General features: G+C 41.0%; 1 protein-coding gene across 3 annotated transcripts in view; it reads right to left on the bottom strand.

The window, feature by feature from the left end:
• ntrk3b (neurotrophic tyrosine kinase, receptor, type 3b) overlaps positions 1-22,451 on the bottom strand; it is a 178,088-nt gene that overhangs the window by 120,488 nt on the left and 35,149 nt on the right. The gene's annotated exons all lie outside the window — the stretch shown is intronic.

Here is a 22,451-nt window from a genome sequence, read left to right as displayed (position 1 = left end):
TAATGGAAAAGATCTACTTAAAAAAAGCACATTTTGTTTATAGTGTTTGTATTTGCAATCTTTAGAATGAGACTTCACAAACTGTGATAGGGAGCAGTAGTGACTGGTAGCCTATTATCATAGCCTACTGTAACAGTAACACACGGGGCTGAAAATGAGCCACTGTAAATTATTTCTAGTGAGGCAGCACTGCTGGAATTCTATTTAAAAGAAATAATGATTTTATGATCCAACAGGAGATGTTTTGTAAAATTCACCAAGGAACTGCATCAAAATGAATAATATTCTAGAGGCAGTCAATTGGAAGTAATTATTTGACCAACTCACACAATAATGCTGAGAATTGCTCATAAAAGCATAATAAGAACAGATTAAAGTGGTGGAAATAACTTTGCATTCTAGTCAAGTAGTAGCCTGCCTGATGCCAAAAAGAAATTTAAATAAGAGGTGTTTAAAGGACTTTAGTAGCACACAATGAAAACAATAATGCTGATTATTTGAAGGATGGCTGGTAATACTAACATCAATTGCCTGTCCACTGCAGCAAGTCAATTTATCAAAAAAAAGAAAAGTGTTTCCTTCTTAATGGTCAGTAAATATAAGCAGAGGTTTAGTAAACAGCAGCTGTTTGTCAGTTCAACCAGAGTTGTCATGTCTAACATCTGCAGCCTCTCTGCAGAGGGAGCGAAGCACAGAGGCTGTGAGCTGAATGACAATGATAAATTCAGATGGTTGGACATAGAAACATAACCCTAGCAGGTGACATCCAAATCATTCCCGCTCTCGCTGGCAGAAATGAGCACGGTGACATTCAGAACATGAAAAACAGCTCTGCCGCCCAGCCGGAGAGATTCCTCCCATCTCGGCTACAGCTGGCTCCACTCAGTAGGCTGCCGGTTGGGCCGCCTTCCTCCATTAGCCTGGAGGATCCATTTATCTTTTCATCACACTGCACTCCTGCAACAATAACACCATCACCTTGCCATGCATCAAACATCAGGGCGACTTTGGCCAAGTGGAGTCTCCTCAGCGTTCCCAGTAATGAGCGATGGTTTAAAGAAGAAGGGAAGTAGAGCTAATCACATTGACTCAGGTGCGCAGGGTTTAAACTCCTCCTGAGCACGATGGGAGCAAAGACGGGTGAGGGATGTGAGATGAAAAGAGCAGACAATGATCACATCACCTGTAAGGAAATTAAGCATTTAGGGCGGCAGCTCATCCTTTTTATCTCTCACCTGAAGCTGTCAACTTCTCACCCCGGCTAAAGCTGCAGAATAGCAAACTATCGCACCAAATAAGGCTCTTGATGAATTATTTGTACATTAATCTTTTGAGCTATTTTGCGTTTGGTAATGAGTGGAAGTTAATTAAAAAACAGAAAATGCTGTCTTAATAATGTTGTGAACAAGCAACAAGTGCAGTTTAAGACTTAATGACTTCAGCAATCAACCTTTTAATTATCAACTACATCTGTTCCAAGAATGCCTTTCCTCTGTGAACGGGTAAAGACAAAGAAAGACCATGAAGGACAATGTACAACATGCAAAAGGCAGGACAATAAAACTGCAAAGTGAATCATGAAACAGCAGTACGCTATCCACAGCACAAAAATGGACATTAGGAAGCAAGTTGTAGCTACATCCAATTTAGCAAATTTCACTTGATTAAGTCGTAGGTGAATCTTTGGAACAGATGTGCTTATACTATGTAGATATAATATATAGGAATAAGATATAAAAAATGTCCAAATTAAATAAAGAGGACGTTCTTTCAATTGTCTCCCCACTGTTCACATCACAACACATAACTTCAATCTAAGTTAAAAAAACACTGCTGGAAAAGTAACGTTTGAGCACTGTGAAGAAGATTGAGTGGAAAAAAGCAGAGCAGTGACATTGATTTACTGTACTTGTCTTTGTGTGTGATACACAGGCCTACTTTACAAACTCTTCCATTTATGTGAATTTTACTGTAAAGAAAAACAGAATCACCTTATTGGCTTGTTTTATTACCAAACCCCATTTGGGTGTTAAAGAAAAACAATTAAATCTAACAATATTAATATACTGTATACCACATGTAATTGTACAGAATGTTTATATTGCACTATACACAAATTAATTTGTTGTGTCAGTTAAACTTGTGTATTGTGAAAAAAATATTATCTAACCTCATGAACACTATCTATCTCTGTTTTTCTAACCACATTTATATATTTTTTAATCATTTAATTTAGATTAGATCACTTATTCAATTTGTGTGAGTTGAAACTCATATAATAAATTACTTATTGCTTTCATTTGCTTCTTCCTCTTAATTCTATTTGTCTGATTCAGTGACTCACTGTGGTCAACATGGCCCAAACACAGAATAAATTAAAGAACACTGCCGCTAGTCTCACTCCAGACAATTATGTGTAATGTAATTTGAATGCAGAGTCTTGGTAAATCGGTCATTCAACTGGAGCCAGCTGTGCTGCTTCAAGTTTAGCACACGGTAAATGTTTACCATGCTTTTTATTAAAGATTCTCCATCGGGAGCAATCAGCTTTTTAACGGCTGCATATAGAAAATATCCAGTTTATAGCACAGTGACAGTGACGTGTATAGTGTTCATTTTAAAATGAAACAGAGTCAGATTCTGTTACGATCTCACAATATCTCCAGAATTATGAAAGTTGCCACAGGGTCCACAAGACCATAGACCACTGAAGTTTCACTAGAACTTAAGAGCAACAGAAAAACTGCAGCTCAGAGCTCAAACTGCGGACAGCCCCATGTTGCAGGGTGCAGGCAGTCTGCCAGTCCTTTGAGCTGATCCAGAGCTAACTTGCAATCCCCAACAAGGGGTCCGTTTGGTGGAGGGGGCAGCAGGTTGCTACATCCCTGTCTCGCAGCTGAGAAGGTGTTGAGGTGGTTTAATGGTATATCACCAGCCCAGGCCTGCTTGGATGATTGCCACTGCCGCACAGCAGCTCTCAGCATGTCCCAGCATCCTCTCTACCAACGCTGTCATACGCAGCCACCTGGGGCTGCCATCTTGACTTGTTTTGACGAGGCTGGCTGAGCAGAAGGAGGAACAGGGGCAGATGGTACAGTTAAACTGGCAGGGGTGACGTGGTTGGCATTGAGCCGGGCATCCCTGTGAGTATCAGACAGCGGGAAGCCACCTTAACCCAGCCGGGGCTGCCAGATCGTAATTCCCATCAACCCACTGGAGACACAGGGCTGCAGGCCATGCAGATCCAGGTCCGGTGAAGACAGCTCAGACAGCCCAGCCTCCCAGGAGCCCCTAGGTCATTGGCTAGCACTCTGCTACCCTATTTGAGATAATTTTGTGCGTCTTGGCTAAGTTCAGCTTTGTGCATTTAAATTCAACAGCCTGATGACTATGAGAATACTAATGGGATTTTTGATGAAGAGGAAGTTGAGAGAAAGAGGGAGAGAGAGGGACAGAAACCTTAACAGAAAAAAAAGAATAAACATGTGTACGGAAATGACACAGTTACATAAATCTGTATATATCTGTATAATAGTCTATAGCCACGCTAACATGTATGTGAGGCTGTATGCAGGTACATTCATGTACATGTTTTCCATGTTCAGTACCAAGTACTATAAAAATAAATCACCAAAATAATTAGGATCAATCTGAGCACAATGAATGTCACTGCACAATATCATGGCAATCCATCGAACAGGTTTTAAGTATGTCACACATACTAAAATATATTCCCACACAGTGACCTTACAGTGACCTCCAGCTCCATTCAGATCATGCTGTGTTGTTTGTTTTTCATTCTGTCTTCTTATCTAGGGTGGAATGTAAGCCATAACTGAGTCTTCGTGGTGTCAAACAGAAAAAAAAAACAAAAAAAAAAAACGGATTAATGAATTCAGCAATCTATAGGATTAGTGGAAAGAGCAGGAAAGCAAGGGGCCTCAAGCTGTGTAGGAAGAAGTGTGAAGCTGGTGTGTATTATTATCACACAGGAACACCATTCAAACCAGAGGCCAGCAATCCTCTCCAGTCTCAGTTAGCCAGTAAGTCAACTGTGAAGCCAAGGAAGGCTATGCCAATGTTTTGCTCTCTACTGACATGACTTAATTAAAGTGCCATAGCCTTTCTTTAACTTTTTCAGCTTTAATTGAATCATTAGCAGAACAGATTTGATTACAGCCAGAGCCAAATGTGTTGCATTAAATCTGCACCTGGAGAACTTGGTTGAATATCAAAAGCTAAACAAAGACAGAGTAGTTTGTCAGGAGGAGGCAGTGTGATGGACTGGTCCTCACACTCAAGTCCAGAGTTTGTTTGTAGTTGCAGTACTGTACAACACAAAAGGCAAGTTGAGCTAACATTAACAGATAATGCTAACACTCCTCCCAGATCTTGTTCTCTTTTTTGAGCGACTTTCCTGGAAAATGTATAATAAATTGTCCCAATCTAATTTAAAATGTCATAGTTTCAAATTAAACCTCATTTGTTTCCTTCTACTTCCATTCTGTTTTATTCCTGGTTGTGTCCAATCATGTGTCTGTAAATGTATGAAAATGGGTACAACAGTGACAACTGGCACATCCACATGCACCACCCTACTGTGAAGGCAGAGAGAACTGAGGCAGGTGCCAGAAGAGTGTTGAGTGAGTAAAAAAAATCAAAAAATAAAAAGTTTATATTTTGTCATTTTGGTGAAATGGGGGGAGATAGATAAGAGGGATATAGCAACAAAATCAGGCGGAAAACCGTTTTAGCACATATTATTTAATAGATAAGTAAGAATATCAAACACAAATTGGGCATGAATAGAATTGTATTGAATCAGCTTATGTTAAAAAAAAAAAGTTAAATTCTTTTCTGTGTAGTTTTTGTATTGAATTGTTTCTGAAAAAAAAAGAAAGCAAGTAAAGTACATTAAATTAAAAAAATACCTTGATGTGGACGATGATAGACATCAGAGTGTGTGTGTGTGTGTGTGTGTGTGTGTGTGTGTGAGTGAGTGCACCACACACACATGGCGACATTTATGAGAGAAGGTTCTACTGATTATCAAAGGGTTCAGAGAGTCTTAAGCTGTGATTGCTAACATCACTTCAGAGTCTTTTAGACATTTGGAGAGAGGCAGGGAGTTAGCACCTCTGAAAATTATCACTCACTCGAGCTGTCTCATCTCTGTGACTGGGAGATGAGGCTCAAATACACGTTTTTTTTTTCCTGTGAAATGTAAAAGCTATTTTTAAGATCAATAGCCATCTGGACTGTAAAAACATTTAATGTGGAGTCTCAAAAATCCATACACACTCTTTTTGAGCACATACCTCATTGATCACATTTAGAATTTGTCCCGATAATAACATACCGATGTGCTTCTCATCAATGTCAAAATGTCAAAGAACCCCTTTAAAATTACATGTTACACTGCTGTTCTATAGCACAAATTGGTGATGAACATTTTTCAACCAGTCAGTTTGAGAAATGTGAATATCCACATAAACCCACTCAGTTTTCTATAAAACAGTTGACTAATTTATCCCACATGTAATGAGATATTAAATTAGTGGGACACTTGACATCAATTAATACTATTTCAACATAATCATGACATTCTTAATTGGTGTTATAATCACTGATGATAAAAAATTGTTGGTGGGTCAAGTCGTGCAATGTTCTGCTACATGACAACCTTTAATGATACAGCTGACAGCTCTGCACTGCAGCTGACAGACTGAAAGGATGCATCACAGCTCTGACTCCTTCACGTCCTAAATCAGAGCTTTTACAGCACATAAGCTTTAGATGATGACATGAAAAGTTTAAAGGGAAGATTCTGTTATTTACACTTGATACCTGCTAATACCACTTAGAAACTGCTAAATGGTTTATGTAGAGAAATACTTGTCATTCTGCTGGTCTTTAATGAACAGCAGAAAAAAAACAAAGTGTCTTCTTTGAAAGAAACCATTTTTAACACAGTAGGCTCTGGCAGCAGCAGAGATCATATTCGCCAGAAAACTGTTAAGAGTTTATTTTTGTGATCTGTGAATTGTCGTCACATACACCAGTTTGTTAAGTCACTGTTCATTACGTAGGTTCTAATCAAAATTGACGCTCTACCATTTTGAAAATTACACTCATTTCAAATTGTGATTTTGACTTTAAAGGTCCCATATTTTACACTTCTTCAGTGTTTTTTTTTAAGTGTTGCTCTCCATAAGAAGATATATTTGTGGTTGTAAGAACCAAAAACCATCTCAATGTAGTTTTACATCTCCTCTCTCAGGCTTCTCTCTGGAGCTAAAGTAACAACAGGTCAGTCAGCCAATCAGAAGAGAGGCTCAGAGCATCTTTCCTGAGTGATCAAATAAAAACACAGCAGATTTCAGGTAAACACTCGGAGAAACCAAATCCTGAAAGGTTGGATGTTGGGTCGAGCTGGGCGGGGCTTGGTGCATGGCTCAGAGCGGCGACTGCTTTTTTGTGACATCACAAAGTTCCAGAAGTCCTGACGGCTGGTTTTAAGGCTCAGTCTCTGAATACAGGCTGTGTGCATTTCTCTGTGGACTGAGCACTTTGATACTTTCACAATATTAATATAGAACCTGCTTTATAATCAAAATAGACATCTCACTTTATACAATACAGGACCTTTAAACAGATAATGTTCAGCTTTAGTACATCTAAGATGATTATGGCCATGACTGTATTACTAGATTGCAATTGTTATTCATGATTGTTTATGAGAAAAAAAATTGAGATTTTTTTTCCACAATTTGTTATTTAGCCTGGGTCTCTGATTCTGTGAATTTTCCCAAGCAGAGAACGGTGGAGATGGAAACAGACTCAAACCCCTGCTCTCAAAACAGCCATCTTATCAGCCTCCCTGGATACACGTGGGGGAAAAAAACGTATTTCCTTTTTCACATTACCAAAGTCAGTCTCCTCTATCTGTCTCTGTCACAGGGAAATCAGCTTGCTGCCACACTCTCACAGCCCCACACAGCATCAGTGTGCGAGAGGCCAGAGGCTCCATCCAGAGGCCAGGCGGTGGAGCCACAAGGCTGGGGAGAAAAGGCCCGATCCTTTCCCCCCTGTGACACAGTAAATAGCAATCTGCTCGGCTGAAATCCTCATCCTCTTGTCCAAACACATTTGAGGGTTCCTTGCCAGTGTTGTTTGATTGACAGCCCCTGTGTCAGAGGGCTTGGTGCTGTGTACACCGAATGTCAGGCCTCAGCCAGACAACTGTCAGTGCACAGGTTGTAGAGAGAGTGGCGAGTGATGTGGGAGGATGGAAGAGGGTGGAAGTGAGCGGAGGGGAGGAGAGGCTGAGACAAAGTGCTGCCTCAGGAATCAGAGCCCCTCATCTGGCCTATGGGATTTGGCTGCTGCTGCTGCAGTGCTCTCAGGCACTGACAGACACACAGCTAGCTACCACTGGGAGAGAGGAGCATGATGACACTGCATGTTCAACCCCTACACTGCAACTTGAAAGCACACCAGCATTTTGGCTAAGAGGATGGGGCGCCACAGACAAGTTCCCGCACACCGCCTAAAACCAATCCTTCACCGAGATGAAAGCAACTATTTTTAGCTGCTCTGTCAGCTAAGGTAAAGAAAATGTTGTCTCGCCCCCCCCCCCCCCCCCCCCCCCCCCCCCCTTTGGTTGTTCAACACTCAAGAGATCAAAAGCGACGCCAGGAAAGCGAAGGCAGCAAGGTAAGGATGCAGCGAACTGTCGGTGGGAGGTTTGAACGTGAGGCAGCAGGAGAAAGCTCAGTGTTGCAGACGCTATCGATCCAGTCACGCCAGTTGACATGGAGTCCCCTGACAATGAATGTCCTGTACTGCAGATTAACTGAAGCCATTATTCCTGTGGCTCACCACGACCCACAACCACCCTCCACTGTCTCAGGACCAGCACAGCCATCATAAGGCATTAGGATCTGCCCGAGTGCTGTGATTATGGATATAAAGATCGCCTGCACAGACTGGCCACTCTTCTGAATGGGCCTTGAGGTGAAGGCCTCCTTCTCCCTTAGTAGTGCTTTCATGCCTAATTTCTCTGTCTCTTCCCCTCTCTCCCCCCATGGTTATCTACTGTAGCCTGTCTCACAGTTTCTATTTCTGAATCTCTCTTTCTGTCTGTCTTCTTTCACAGCCAATTTCTCTCTTTTTCTCTCAGTTTCCAGGCTTGGTTTGAGCCACTGTCTTTATCTCTGCGTTTCTTTCGACTGCTTTTCTTTTTTCATTTTCTCTCACTAACTCAGTCCTGCGATATTGTGTCTTTAGTGTCAAATAACCATGTGTCAAATCAGAGGACAGTGCTTCATGAGTAATGCATTATTATACAATGTTCATGCAAAATAGGGCGGCGTATTATGCAGCCATGCATCGCCCCCTCATCAATTTGTTGGGACGCTGACTGAGTCAAGCAAGAAACGTGATTAAGAAGCTAAAGAAACACTGAGCAACACACACACACACACACACACACTGAAACACACATTGTTATCTTAGGTCCATGTAGTAATTGAGCCTGAAAGATGAATTTGGTGATTTTGGGCCACTCGGAGGTAGAAAGACTCAAAAACAAACCCACAGCAGTTGAATCTGTTGGACATCATTAATATTGGTAATGTTCTATTGGTCAAAATGAGTGAAATTAAATGGCTTACAACCTTATCTTCTGAACACATTAAGCAATGTTGCTTTCCCAGGCCTTACTCTTTGGTGAATAGTGTCAAAACCAATAGAAAGGATGGCCACACCCACAAAAACAAAGTCCAGGTTATGAAAATACAAAAGTATCCATTAACATCTTTAGTGGAAATAGCTGTCTATTTAGACACAGTGTTGAAACAGAGCAGACTGTTTCAACTGGGTGAAAAATGTCTTGGTCTCTTAAGCTTGATAGATGTTTGACTTCATTCAGTCACTCATTAACTTCATACTGAGCCCACAGTGCATGATCAGCTTGAGTCAGTATATCAGTATTGTACTTGGTGTACAACATTCCTTCATCTAAATGACAAGTTATCAGTTTTTTGTTTTTTTTATTTCAGCTGGGTAAAAAAGCTAAATCCTGATATGTTTGGGAGGGGTACACAACCCCAACATTACAACAAGCATGCACTGAAATGCTGGAGTGACTGTGGTGACTATGTCTTCAGGAAAACAGGAAGAAACCTTGTGTACAAAGAGCAGCCTCAAACAAGCTATATGTAAGTGCTACATAGCCAATGTAAGCATTAGGAACTGTTTACTTACCAGTCTAAAATAATGTTGGGAGTTCAGCATCATCCTTCATTCCTTTCCTCACCAAGGGCTGTCTCCAGAGGTGGAGAACAACCCTCTTGTTTTTCTTTCTTTTGTCTCCTACTGAACTTAGCATACTAACCAGCTAGCCCAGTCAGCCTATCTCGTCACTGCAGTGTTCATTATGCCTTAAAGAAGTTGCTCAGAGGACATATTATAACCTCTTGTCTTGAAAATGCAACAATGGCTGGAGCTCTTGGCAAACACCATCACCACCATCCGCTCCAAGAAACCACATTCAGCAGCAGTGAAAACTTACAAATTGTCCCCGGATTCTAGACATTCTAGCATGATGCTAGAATCTCTGCTGAGAGGACTAATATGTCAAGTCCAACTGGGCTGAGTAATTTCCTAAAACACAAGCACAAAACAACATTTCCCAAACAGAAGCAAATTATGCATTTGTTGGGGACTATTTTTAGCTGTGGATGAATCTACGTTAAGTTCTGTAGTGCATATTTAAGGCAGCAGGACAGTGAAAATGGGATCAACTCAAGATTAACAGAACATGTCCAAATAAAAGGACATGTCTCTCAGTACAACAGTGTGGCTCACTGATGCTTTTTTTTGTAGTTTTCAGACAACTAGAAAAATATATTTTATTATCAGTTTTATCCTCTGAGGCCCGGAAATATTCCAAAATGAATTCGGACAGCATTGACAGCAGAGCAGACAGCAGAGATTCGTCATGCTGACCCTCATGGCTGTGCAGACACAAAGCAGAATTTGAGCTTTATGGATTGGAGTGGGCATGTCTTTTAGTGAGTCAACAGCCTGTAGACAGGCCCTTTGGCTTGTCTGACATGCCTTCCTGTTTGCCAGAACACTAGAGCTACTTGTCTATATGTTGTATTCTGAACTGTACTTTGTTGACATCAGCCTATCTAATCTCTGCCGGACCACAGAGCTCATTCTATAGATAAATACGGCCAGTATAGACCAACAGTGAGGACTCATACATTCTATTCACAACCAGCGAGTGTCCCAGCGGTTGTGCCGTGGCAGATAGTCACTCGGTGAGCAGTGGAGCGTTTTTCCCTGCAGTCCACACAGCCAGCAGATACCATGCTCCATGACACCACTATCAGAGGGTGGCAAGCCTCCGTGTTTGTGTTTACAGTGAGATTGGCCACATGCACATCCAAGCAACCGAGCATGAGGACAGAATGTAAATTTGAACCCCCTATGAATTTATGAATGTGCTGATTCAATTTGAACTACTTGTTTGCTCTCCACAAACCTCCACATCTGGAAAATAAGCCTTACTATATGCTCTGTTTAAGTGGCGCATCTAATGTGCTATTCTCTACAGTTTTTTTTTGTCAGTCCCTTTTTACCATATTGACCCCCCCACCCTCCCTCCTGCCCACCAGGGTGCCCACTGGAGAACCAAGCAGTGCACACTATCAAACACCAGTTTAGTTCACCTACTGTAGCATCACAGTAGCTGGCACAGCAACAATGCAACCTGTGGTCCATTTCCCACGCTGAGGAGTGATTTCATGTGGTGCATTGTGGGTGGTGAGGTTTGAAAAATGGCGAGGGCGGTCTACAACTCCATCTAATGTTAGAGGGAGATCCTGAAGTACCCTTCACCTCCCCATCAGCTATCTCCAGCAGTCACAGGGCTTCAGCCCCGGCAGAGCAGAGCGGCAGGCCGCTCTGTGGGAGGAAATCAGGTCCATGCAACCTTGAGCCACAGAGCAACGCCAACTTCCAATTTAACACACTCGGAAAGCAGGAAGGCGCCCACACAGAGCACAGTGGGCAGGAACCGTTAGAGTGGGATCGAAGCTGAATTACTGTTGATTCAATGATGGATTCTTGGAGGAGGTCCTCCTCCAGAGCAATGCTAAACTGAGAGAGGACAGGAAAGGGAGAAATAAACAGCATGTGCATTTCTTGGAGATCAAAAGTCATGCAATGACTCCCACAGAAACAAAACATTTAAGGTAGCCCACAGTAACGGATTCATTATTCTAGCTTTGCAAACAGCTGAACAGTTATTTTGATGTACTCTGTATTGCTATAATTTTAGAAATTCAAACCCACAGATAGGTGTTCTCCTCTTGGGAGTAGATTTAATGGTGTAGTAGTAGTCATCGTAGTAGATATATTTTAATGACATTCTTCAGCTTCATCATTTACATGGTTGGCATTAATTCTGATTTCAGGAATTGTAATTACCTTCTTCAAAAAGACCATCACCTTAAACTATCAAAACTAGACTTAACTACAGCTCTATATGTGTCCCCTGAAAGGTGCTTTATCATAATGGCATAACATGGCTTTGTTCACATCTACACTTACACATTGTGAATGAGAGTAAACACAACCAATATACACAGTGACAGATTGAAACAGGTCTGGTACTTGTTAATAAAGCCTTCAAAGCTGACACTATTTTTTTTTTTTTTTACCAGAGAAGATGAGCAAATGTATTTTATTTATTTATTTATTTTTTAGAAAGGATATGCATTAACAGCACCTTGCCTCATATTCATAATGCTACATACACTCGCCCTAAGAGCTCCTCAGTACAACTGAGCATCCACAATGATGCATTTGCGTAGGTTAAAAGAAAATCTGTCTCATTATTTCCTCCATAATTTCACCAGCTTGTCTGGGTTTCAAAATGGCAACTCTCCAGACAGTCCACTTTTCTAACTACCGGGCTACAGCTACCTTCATTTTGTATCATACAACAATTAAAGGTTGTGTTACTATCTGAGTATTTTTAACATCGATTTGACAGGGGTTAACAGAGCTCTCTTTTCTTTGAGACCAGGTGAAAGTTAGTACACACTTGACAATTCGCCTGTCTACATTAGTCAGACTAACTTCACAAATGCAGATCTTGTGTCATTGAAAAAAGGTCACAAGTTCAGTCCCGTCAGCAGCCGATGAGTCAAGACAGCGCTGTGTTTGGATGAGGTGACCTCCAGCATTACTCTGCACCCTTCATGCTTTCCCTGGGTAAGAGCAACAGCTAACTGCCTTGAGTGAGAATGTTAGGTGCTTGACACAGACAGTATATCAGGGTTTAGCATTCATTTACACCTTGGAGATCACTGCTCTATTTTTATATGCCCATGGAAGCACCAGGTGGAACATTACAGAGACTGCAGAAGTCATCTGGATAACTGCTTCGTCTCCCAGTCAGCCACCGCCTGAAGTGAATAGGCTACCTGAAAACCTGGGAGAGTAACTCTAAAAACCATGGAGGGAAAAAGTAAGTCTATTTTTTAAAAAAGAAGAGAAGGCAGAGTTTAAACCTTGACAAGGTAAACAGAGAATAATCAGACTTCTAATTAAAGGTGGTCTCAGGCTAGCTGGCCAGCTGACCCGAGTATAAAAATGACATTTAAGAAAAAAAGAAAGAAAAAAAACACATAGCTGGGAAGATTTAATGAGAGAGACTCTCTCCACTTCCCTCTCCCTGTGGGGAGTGACCTTTCAGACTCCCCGGTGACAACGTTCCCTCCAGATTTATTGGGCCTCTCCCTCAGCTGTACTGGAATGGAGAGAAGAGTTGCCTCACTATCCAGACACTGACCTTTACTTTGACACGGGCGGGGACAAGCATGGCGCACAACGCCGGGCCGACCAGCAGCATCAAACAGAAAACTGGACCCGGCGGTGGCAGGAAGGAGTTGAAAGCTGAAGACCTTGTAGAGGAGCCTTTGTTGATAGACTTCATTTGCATATGGAGCTTTGTGTGTGAGTTAAATGTGTGTGTGAGATGAACTCTGGGTATTCACACCCAGACACATGGAGGGATCCAAGGGAGAAGCAGAACAGGAAGTGAGTGTTGAAGTGACGCTGACAGGTCTCTACATAGATAGCAGTCAGTTATTGTTGTTAGTGTTAATCAGAGGTACAAGTCAGATATGAGTCACAGGTGTTAAGCAATATTTTGGTGTTAGTACAGTTTTTGGTTTCTTTCCAAGATTAGATGACAACATTGATACCATTGGTGTGGAGCCAGAGCCATCAGCCAGTTAGCTTAGCAGAGGTGGGAGTAAGTCACGTATGTGCAAGTTTCAAGCATGAATGAATGAAAAAGTACGAGTCGAGTCATTGCTCAGGTCAAAGAAGTCAAGTTACATGAAATTCTGATGATCAACCTCCGTTTCCACATTTAAATCAGTAAAAGACAGTATTCATGAAATTTAATTTATTTTATTTTCAACATGAATGAAAACTGTTACAGCTGCTTACACCTTAGGAATCTTACTGACAGTTTGTGGTAGTGTAGAGTCCCCATCTGTGACTGCAGCCACCCACTGCTGCTATTATTATTTTTAGTCCTGTTCTTATTATCACCTCCACCAGGAAGGTTATGTTTTCACCTGTCTGTTTATTTGTCAGCAAAAAGTACTGAACTGATTTGCACCAAACTTGGTGGAGGGATGGGAAATACGGGCCAGGGAACAAAATTTTGGTGTGAATCCAAAAGTTTTTCTTTTCATTTTTGGACTTTTTGGACTTTTTGGCCCCTCCCCACGATAGCTGGTTTTTGGGCATTGCTCTGTTTGATTAAAGAGTCAAGTCCTTCCCAGTTATCTGTATCAAGTCTAAGTCAAGTCTGAAGTCATGAATACCAAGTTAAAGTACAGTATTTTATCAGTGTTAGTTGAGCAAGTCTCACGTCCTCAAATTTGTGACTTAAGTCTGACTTGAGTCAAGTCATGTGACTCAAGTCCTGCCTTCTGTAGCTTAGCTTAGCACAAAGAGTGGAAACAGGGGGACACAGCCAGCCTGAGTCTGCCTAAAGGAAGAAAAAATACAAATCTACAACTCTAAATAAAAACTCTCACTATTTATCAGTGAGCTTTAAATGTGCTGGTAAACAGATTTTCTTTATCCTTTGGACAGAGACAGGCCAATTACTTCACATCTTCTTCCAGACTTTATGCTATGCTAATCTAATCAACAAATCATCTGACAGTCAGAATGTCATAATGAGGAGGATGATGAAGCATATCGTTTTACTTCCGCTTCTGCACCCAATACTCAAAAACTCAAAATGCTAAATATGCTCAATACCTTTAGAGGTTGCACACTGTATATACTGAAAAGAACACTAAAACCTCAAGAGGTTGTCTGGTTATCAGAAGGTTTTTGGTTCGATCTTCGGCTCCTCCTGAGAGTGTGTCAAAGTGGACCCCCACCTGCTCCTGATGCAGCGCCATCAGTGCAGTGTGTGAATGAGACATACTGTACATTGCAAAGTGCTCTGAGTGGTTGATAGACTAGGAAAGCGGTGGAAATACAATCCATTTTGCACTCCATTTACCTCCCAGTAGCCTACCACTTCAAAGATGAAGGTTTTTTCTTCAACTTATATATGAGCCTTATATTCTGGCCGTCTTACATTCAGGTCAATGTGGTACTCCTGTAAGGTCCGAGCCACACACAGGCTGCAACTTCCCAGTGAAGTGAGTCAGGTTACATAAAGGGTGAAAGGTCAAGTACACATATGTTATCGTAGGGAAAATATATGTGGACGTCGTCACCTACAGCGAATGAAAGTGATGATTTTTAACCTGCTGGGACACAATCCTACTATGTGAGACCAATTGTCCTCCTCTGGCTGCCTGACAGAGTACAGCAAGGTCAACTGGGTAACGGTGAAACTGTTACAGGGGAACAGTTTAGAGAGAGCTACAATGGGTAATAAACAATAATGATTTAATAATGATGAAGATAACCCAGAACATTCCCATTGCCAATCCCAACACAATTAATCCCTATAAAATAAATCTCCAAGAGGTGCAGAATGTGTGTGTGTGTGTGTGTGTGTGTGTGTGTGTGTGTGTGTGTGTGTGTGTGTGTGTGTGTGCAATCTCTGTGAAGAACCTGAAGGACATTAAATTGTTCACATAACTATTGCCTAAATACATTTCACAATAGCTTTTGTCCTCCACCATCACATTCACCAGATAAAACTCCTGCTGCCAATCAGCAAAAAAAAAAAAAAGAGTCAATTTCCAACACAATGACAATTGAGCTCAGGATACCAAATATCTGGAGAAGTACTCCACCATAGCAACTACTAAAGAGCAAGAACTGGGTAGTTTACATATTTGTGTTCAGCAAGCTGATTACTATCAGTTTTTCTGATAGCAATATATATATATTTTATATTCAACTGAATATAAATATAAATATATATATATTCAACTGAATATAAAATAGACTAAAGTAATATTTATTTATTTACTTTTATGTTACTAAAAACCTGCCTGTAAATGTGTATTTCATCACCTTTAGTCACCTCAGTGAGTGACATTATAGCATGGGATTTTTTTTCTCTAAAAAATTTTTTAATAAGAATTGCATTAAAATTAGGAGAAGAGAGGGAAAAACGTAAATATTACTTCTCAAGGATTGCAATTTCCTTGGCCGATATCAATTTTCTAAGAACTATAGTCATTATCTAATGCACAGCAACAACACTGGCAGCGTGGACACACGTGTGTGAGCTGCAGCAGCAGTTCAGCAAAGCAACCGTCACGCACAGGTGAGGTCAGCAGTGTGGCACTAGGTTCAGCCACTTTGTCTTTGCTAGCTTCTTGAAATGGGACATGTTCAGCAGGGCGATGGTGCTTTAAGGGTCTGATTAAGTTGGTTTAAGATTGTTTTTGTGGTTGTTCTGCTGTACACTCTTTGGCCTTATAGGTATTACAAATTGCGTGCTTCGTGTCTTCTTCACACAAGGGGATGTTGTGTGTATGTGTGTAGCTGTGTCTGTGCTGTTATGTGTGCGATGTGAACTGTCATGGGGCCATGAGTGTAAATTTGACGGGCACAGAATCAGATATCTGAGACTGACTGGCTGGTCACCAATCATAGCCAATCACGCTGGAAACTGGCCTTTTCTGATCTGCAGCCAATTGATCCATACATCTCTTCTTTTTAACAAAAATGCCTAACAGCCACGTTAATAAGATCTTACACCCACTCTGTCACCTCTGCTTGTCTAAACGCTTCACATTGTCCAAGCCTGAAGCCACAGCAGTGTAATAAGGTCAAAACTGTGTATCCAGTCCAAACACTCATTAATTTTTTATTGATACTGTACATACATTTTCTTTACTGGTTCACTGAAGTAAAAATACAGCACAGACGTTTACACTGAAATACATATTGCATAACAAAGATCCATTGCATCAACATGTAATCAGTTCGATGGACTTTTTAGTGTAATATAATGCAAAAAACACTGTCAAAGTCCTCCTCCAGCCTAATGTCTCTGACCAAACTGCGTCACTACCCTGTTTACATAGAGCCGTAGCCCACTATGCTAATCCTGGAAAACAGTCCATAGTGTTTTGTGGTCTGAAATTAAGATGCAGAACTACAATGGGAACAATTTCTCCTTATTGTCTGACAGCTGTATGTTCTTCCACACATGTGCACATAAAACCGAGCATATTTTGGTGGCACACATTCAGAGTTGTCCAGGGAGCAGAGTTTGCACATGCATGAAATGAAACATGGAGTAAAGACAAGACAAAACTGTTCACAAGTCATGAAATCACAGCAGCCATTGATGTCACTGTGAGCCTACTGTATGGTCATTTTCTGCTGCGACAGTGCAAAATATTACTGATTGTTCCTTTAATGTCCCCTAATGGTACTTAAGAGGTTCAAGCAGTTTCATCAGTTTCTCCATACAGCCACAACAACTGGTGAGATGGGATTTGCTGCTGAGTCTCTGGCGCCACTGAGACAAACACGGTAATATGTTTACTTGATGAGTCTTTTTTAAGCCAGATATCCCACAGAGATATTCTTCAATTGCTCCACTAGAAAAACTTTTCACATGAATTTTGATAACTTAGTTGCAAACTTGGGCCAGTAATCTACACTTAAAGGTTAAGTCAGCACACACTTTTCCCTGACCCTCTAGAGACAAAGTCAAAAGATTAGACAGTTGTCTAATGTTTGAACAACTTAACATGAACCACATGACAGCAATGTACAGTGGTGAGGATGAGGCGGTGAGATAATTCATGACGCCAGAGATGTAATTCAGTTCATCCAGCCTCTTTTTTCTTTTCCCTTTCCTTTCCTTTCCTTTGCTTTCCCTTTTCCTTTCCTTTCCTTTTTCTTTCCCCTCCTCTGTATCCTTTCCTTTAAGCTGTTACTGCTTTCCTTACAAACTCTTATTTCCTGCTCAGTCATATTGCTACCATCCATCATCATTTTGGCATTGTGTTTAGTTTATTGTCTTGGTGCAGTGACCGCTGACTCTGACCACTGGCTGCTGCTCTGTAATCTTGGTAGTGTGGTTCTCTTTACTTATTGAGAATCACTCAGCATCAGCTAAATGTTCAAAATATAAATATTATGATAGTTTGTTGATTACTGTTTGCATTGCAAGCATATTCATTTAACATGTTGTCCAACTGAACTGAATTCGGCTGATATTCTCATCTGAGTTGTCTTAACAGAAAATAAGCAGTTCTTTGTCTTGCTCAAGGATCAGTCTGATACAGGGTTATTGAACATAATGGCTACTGAAGGGATTAAATCTCTGCATCTCCTTTATTTATCAATATCCTGCTGATCTCTCTCAGGCTATTGTAAACTGTAATTAGGTCTATTTTGGGCTCAAATAAAATATAATGGGCCCAAAGGGGTCACCTCATGATGACAGCACTGATGCTTTGATAAGAGCCACTAGGAAAATAAACAAGGCTACAAAAGAGGATATTAAATATAGCTGAATTCATTTCTCATGGACCAGGCAGATGTTTCAGGCAGAAATCCAGCCTGGTAGAGCTTGTGAGCTGTACTTTTGTTTGTACTTTGGGTGTTTGATGTCAGACAGACGTAGGAAATGGCAGGCTCCTCATTTCAAGCTGGCAATGTGGGTTTTGGCTGCTGAAATGACAACTGTCAATAAAGAAACAGTATTGTTTGTACATTGCAGCTAGTTAATCCTAGTGTTTTTGAAGAACCAAAAGGAAAACTCTGACAATGTGTTATTTCATCTTAGCCTAGCCCCTTTTAGCTGCTTAGCTCACTTGGAAAAGCTAAAGGTTAGATTTCAACTTTATTGTTCACATACTTAACGTTTAAGTTAATGTTACAACAGAAAAGCTTCTAACTGTTGCTTTTGGCAATGGTAATGTAACCCCAAAAAACATAGTATAAAATGCTGGTGGCCTTGGATGGGAGGCTCGGTTTCCTACTGTAGGCAGTACGCTAGTTAGTTAGACATGCTAACGTTTGCAGATTAGAGCAGATAAACACACTGTGTAATCAATTCCCTCCTGTATCTTTGGTTTGTGAGAGGGTTAAAAATAAATAAATAAATAAGCATCCAAACTCTTTATATAAGTGACCAGACGTCCTGGTTTGTCTGTGATGGTCATAGAGTCAAGCTGAGTCCCAGTCCTGAAAAAATATCTGCCGGTACAGTAAAATGTCAAGGCTGTTGACAGTATTTCCCAATAATTACCTAGACTGATATGATTTGTCGCACCAGTTTCAGCCGAAAAACTTTTACATTTCTCATATTAACATGAAAGACTTCTAACAGGGTGTTTTTCATCGTTGCTACAGAGCTGTGTGCAGTGCATTGATTGCTCAGCCCCTCTCTGCCCCAGTGTCTCTCTCCTTCCCTCTCTCTCTCTCTCTCTCTCTCACGCACACACACAAACACGCTGACAACGGACCATCTGTCATAGTTGGACTGGCCATTGGGGCACTGGGAGAAATCCTGCCGCATCGGTGGCTGGGTGGAACTTCAAAAGATCCATAAAGTCTGTACCATCCTCGGCTGGCAGAAGAAACACCGGCCCTCTCTGTGTACCTGTCAATCCAGGTGCCAGGAGTAGGCTCACTGGCCATTCACAATAATCAGCCCTCACTGACCTGACCTGTTATAGCTCTGTGGCAGTGTAGCTGGAGGGAAACAAACACTGCTGTTGCAATGTTATGATGCGTGTGGCTCTTTGTGAAGGAAGTGGTTACCAGTGTAATCCCTGTGTTTTGTGTTTATTTGTGTTATCACAATAAAAGACTGCAATTAAAGTTGTATTTTCCAAGCAAAGAGTCAATTGTTTAGAGCATGACAATAAACAAATAGTATTGTTTGTAGATTGCAGCTAGTTAATCCTAGTGTTTTTGAAGAATGGAAAGGAAAACTCTGAAAATCTGTTATTTCATCTTAGCCTGGCCCCTTTTAGCTGCTTAGCTCACTTGGAAAAGCTAAAGGTTAGATTTTTACTTTATGTCCATATTTATCATCCATATGTGTGTTATTGCACATTTTTCAAATAAATGTTTTCTGAGACAAAACACCATTTTTGGTTTGTGGCTGTCCATGGTCTGAAAAAGTGCAGGCAAGTGCCTGTTCTGTGTGTAGACATGTGTGCATGACCATGTGTAGGGCTCCAGGTTTGGGTTTTGAAAATATGGTCACCCTATCCTTAATAATAATAATAATAATAATAATAATAATAATAATAATAATAATAAACTTTATTTATAGCACACTTTTCATACAAGAGATGTAGCTCAAAGTGCTTTACAATAAGAAATGGAATAGTACAATAAAATAAGGGTAAATAAAAAGACAATCAAATTAGACAACACAAATAGTTATAAAACAGGAAAAAATAAAAATAAAAATACGAATCAGTCAGAAATGTAAAATATGAGATAATTAATTAAAAGCCAAGTGAAATAGATACGTTTACAGCTGTTGTTTAAAAATGTTCACAGAGCCCATGTTTCTTATAGCTCTTGGCAGGGTATTCCATAATTTTGGAGCATAGTTAAAAAACACTGCACTGCCTATTTTATCGTGTGTAAAATTGTGTGTATTTGTGTGTATTGTGTGTATTTCCTTATACATACATCCCTTATATCACTTTCCCATGAACACAATTTCAGCATGCTGAGAAAGCTAAAGCCTGGCCTGCTGTGCATGGTTACGGCTGTGAACCCGTCATCAGACAATCACTGTTTGGAGCAGGGGTCCGGCGAACAGTCAATTGTGAAGTCAAGCTATGTAACACAATACATAATGTGAGACATATAATACCACGCCTGAAACATGTATTTAAAACAGAGTGCAAGAATATTAATTAAAGTATAACTGGGGTTGGTGTTAATTACAGTCATCAGGTTTACAGCACTTGGGATCAGTGATATATTTATGGCGTGTGATTGAGCCTGAACATGTGATGAGGAGAGCAGCTTCTATTCTCCTCACAAAGGAGCAACCAGTTGAGCGCCTGATGGGCCAGGCTTTCAGCAGACCTGTCTGACACAGACATCAATGAGGTCAGCCTTCTGAGGCTAAGCTTAGGAATAATAATTAATCTTCTTTGACATCATCATCCTCAGTGTCACCTAGCAACAGTCCACTTGCATTAACGTGACCACAAGAAGAGGCCTGTCACGGAACGTCTGGACTGGGGCTCCCACTGGCTAAACCCACTGAAACTCACTTTTCTATATGTAAAACAGCATTTTTAGCCTGAATCTAAACAGAAGGTCAGGATGTATTATAAGGGATCTTTAAAGAGAAAAAACAGGTGAGAACAAAATAAGAAAAAAAAAGGCATCATCCCCCCTCATCTAATCTTTTTTCATATCTTTTATCTGTTTTGTACCATTTTAAGTTCCCTAGCTCTGCACTGCAGTTAAGAGGATGGGAGGAACTAAGTAGATAAAAGCTGGGCTGTGATTGCAGTTTTGTGCAAAATAGAAGCTTTTTTTTGACAAAAGTCAACAAAGCACAAATGCAAGTGGTCTTGCAAATAAAGTTGGGTTTTCTCCTCTTGAGATCCCTTACTTGTTTTTAAGTTCACAGTTTCAAACTGTGAATCAAGCAGGTTAATGGAAACACACCTAAACTTCACTTCCACTTCATTCCTGTATGAAACTAGTTTTTATTGAATAATTAAACGCAAAAAATAATAATATTTTTTCAGGGCAATCCCAACAAAACTTGGAAAGCCGATTGTTGTCACTCTAACCAACCTTTGACGAAGCTTTAGAACAAGGCTCCATATCTGCTGCTCCAGCTAGCCAGGCTAACTGTGTTCCTCCAGCAAGCCACTCTGTGTCTGGTGCCTCTGATCCAAGGCAGTTCCCTCTCCAGTCAGTGCTTTAGCTAACATCACCTCCTCTGCCTTGGCTCCTGCCAGCACTAGCCAATCTGCCTGTTCTGTCGCTGCTCCAGCTAACCACGCTACCTGGGCTCCAGAAAAGGAAAGCACTGAATGTACTGCCTCTGCCGCCCCAACTAATTACTCCTCTCCAGCTATACACTCCATTGCTCCAACCACCAATCCTGCTCCTTCCACAAGCCTGGCAGAAGTCCACTGCCCCAGTGGTGTTGTAGGGATCTGACTGAGTCCCACCCAGCAGACGACCAAGCTGTTCTCTAATGTAAAAAACATTTCTGTACAAGCTGGAATACGGAAAAGCCGGTCTGTTTGACCACAGTAGTTTAAAGAATTCATCTGTCTCACATTGTGGCAAAAGCAAAAAGCAAAAATCTTCTGCACTCAGGATTGTTAAAGGACTGGGTTCAGGGTTAATTAAGACTAATGAACATGGGGACGAGCACCAATACTCAGATACCCAAAAGGCAGCAAGTCAGAACATAACATCAGTTTTCTGTCTCACTAACAAACAAGATTAAGTTCTCAGATAACAAATACTGTACCCTTCACATTATGAACTACTACTTACTCTCTCTCTCCCTCTCTCTCTCTCACACACACACACACACACACACACACGGACTGAACAGACTGAGGCCTAACAGCAGTCATCCGCAGAAGAAAAGAGAGACCAATCTGCCTTTCAGTCGACAATGGGAAATTGCAAATGGCAGTGTGTTCAGGTAAAAGACTGTCACTGAGTTCCTCACCATGTTTACTCCTGGAAAATTGGGGAATAACAGGCTGTCATACGGTGACACATCAGCCTTTGTTAAAGAAATTACTTTGGTCTTCGCCCAGCTCTCTGATGCTCGGCCTCCTGCACAAATTGTCCATTTGGCGAGTGCAGAGTAAATGGAAGTGCGTCTTCTGCATGTTGCTCTACTGAAGCACAAAGGAGCGCGGCAGATAGGAATCCAATTATCCAAGGCAAATAAT

The sequence above is a fragment of the Trachinotus anak genome, unplaced genomic scaffold (genome assembly GCF_046630095.1).
Source record: "Trachinotus anak isolate AG129_WGS33_773 ecotype Australia unplaced genomic scaffold, CSIRO_AGI_Tana_v1 ptg000011l, whole genome shotgun sequence".
NCBI classification, from domain to species: domain Eukaryota; kingdom Metazoa; phylum Chordata; class Actinopteri; order Carangiformes; family Carangidae; genus Trachinotus; species Trachinotus anak.
This window is presented reverse-complemented; position numbering and strand designations above follow the sequence as displayed.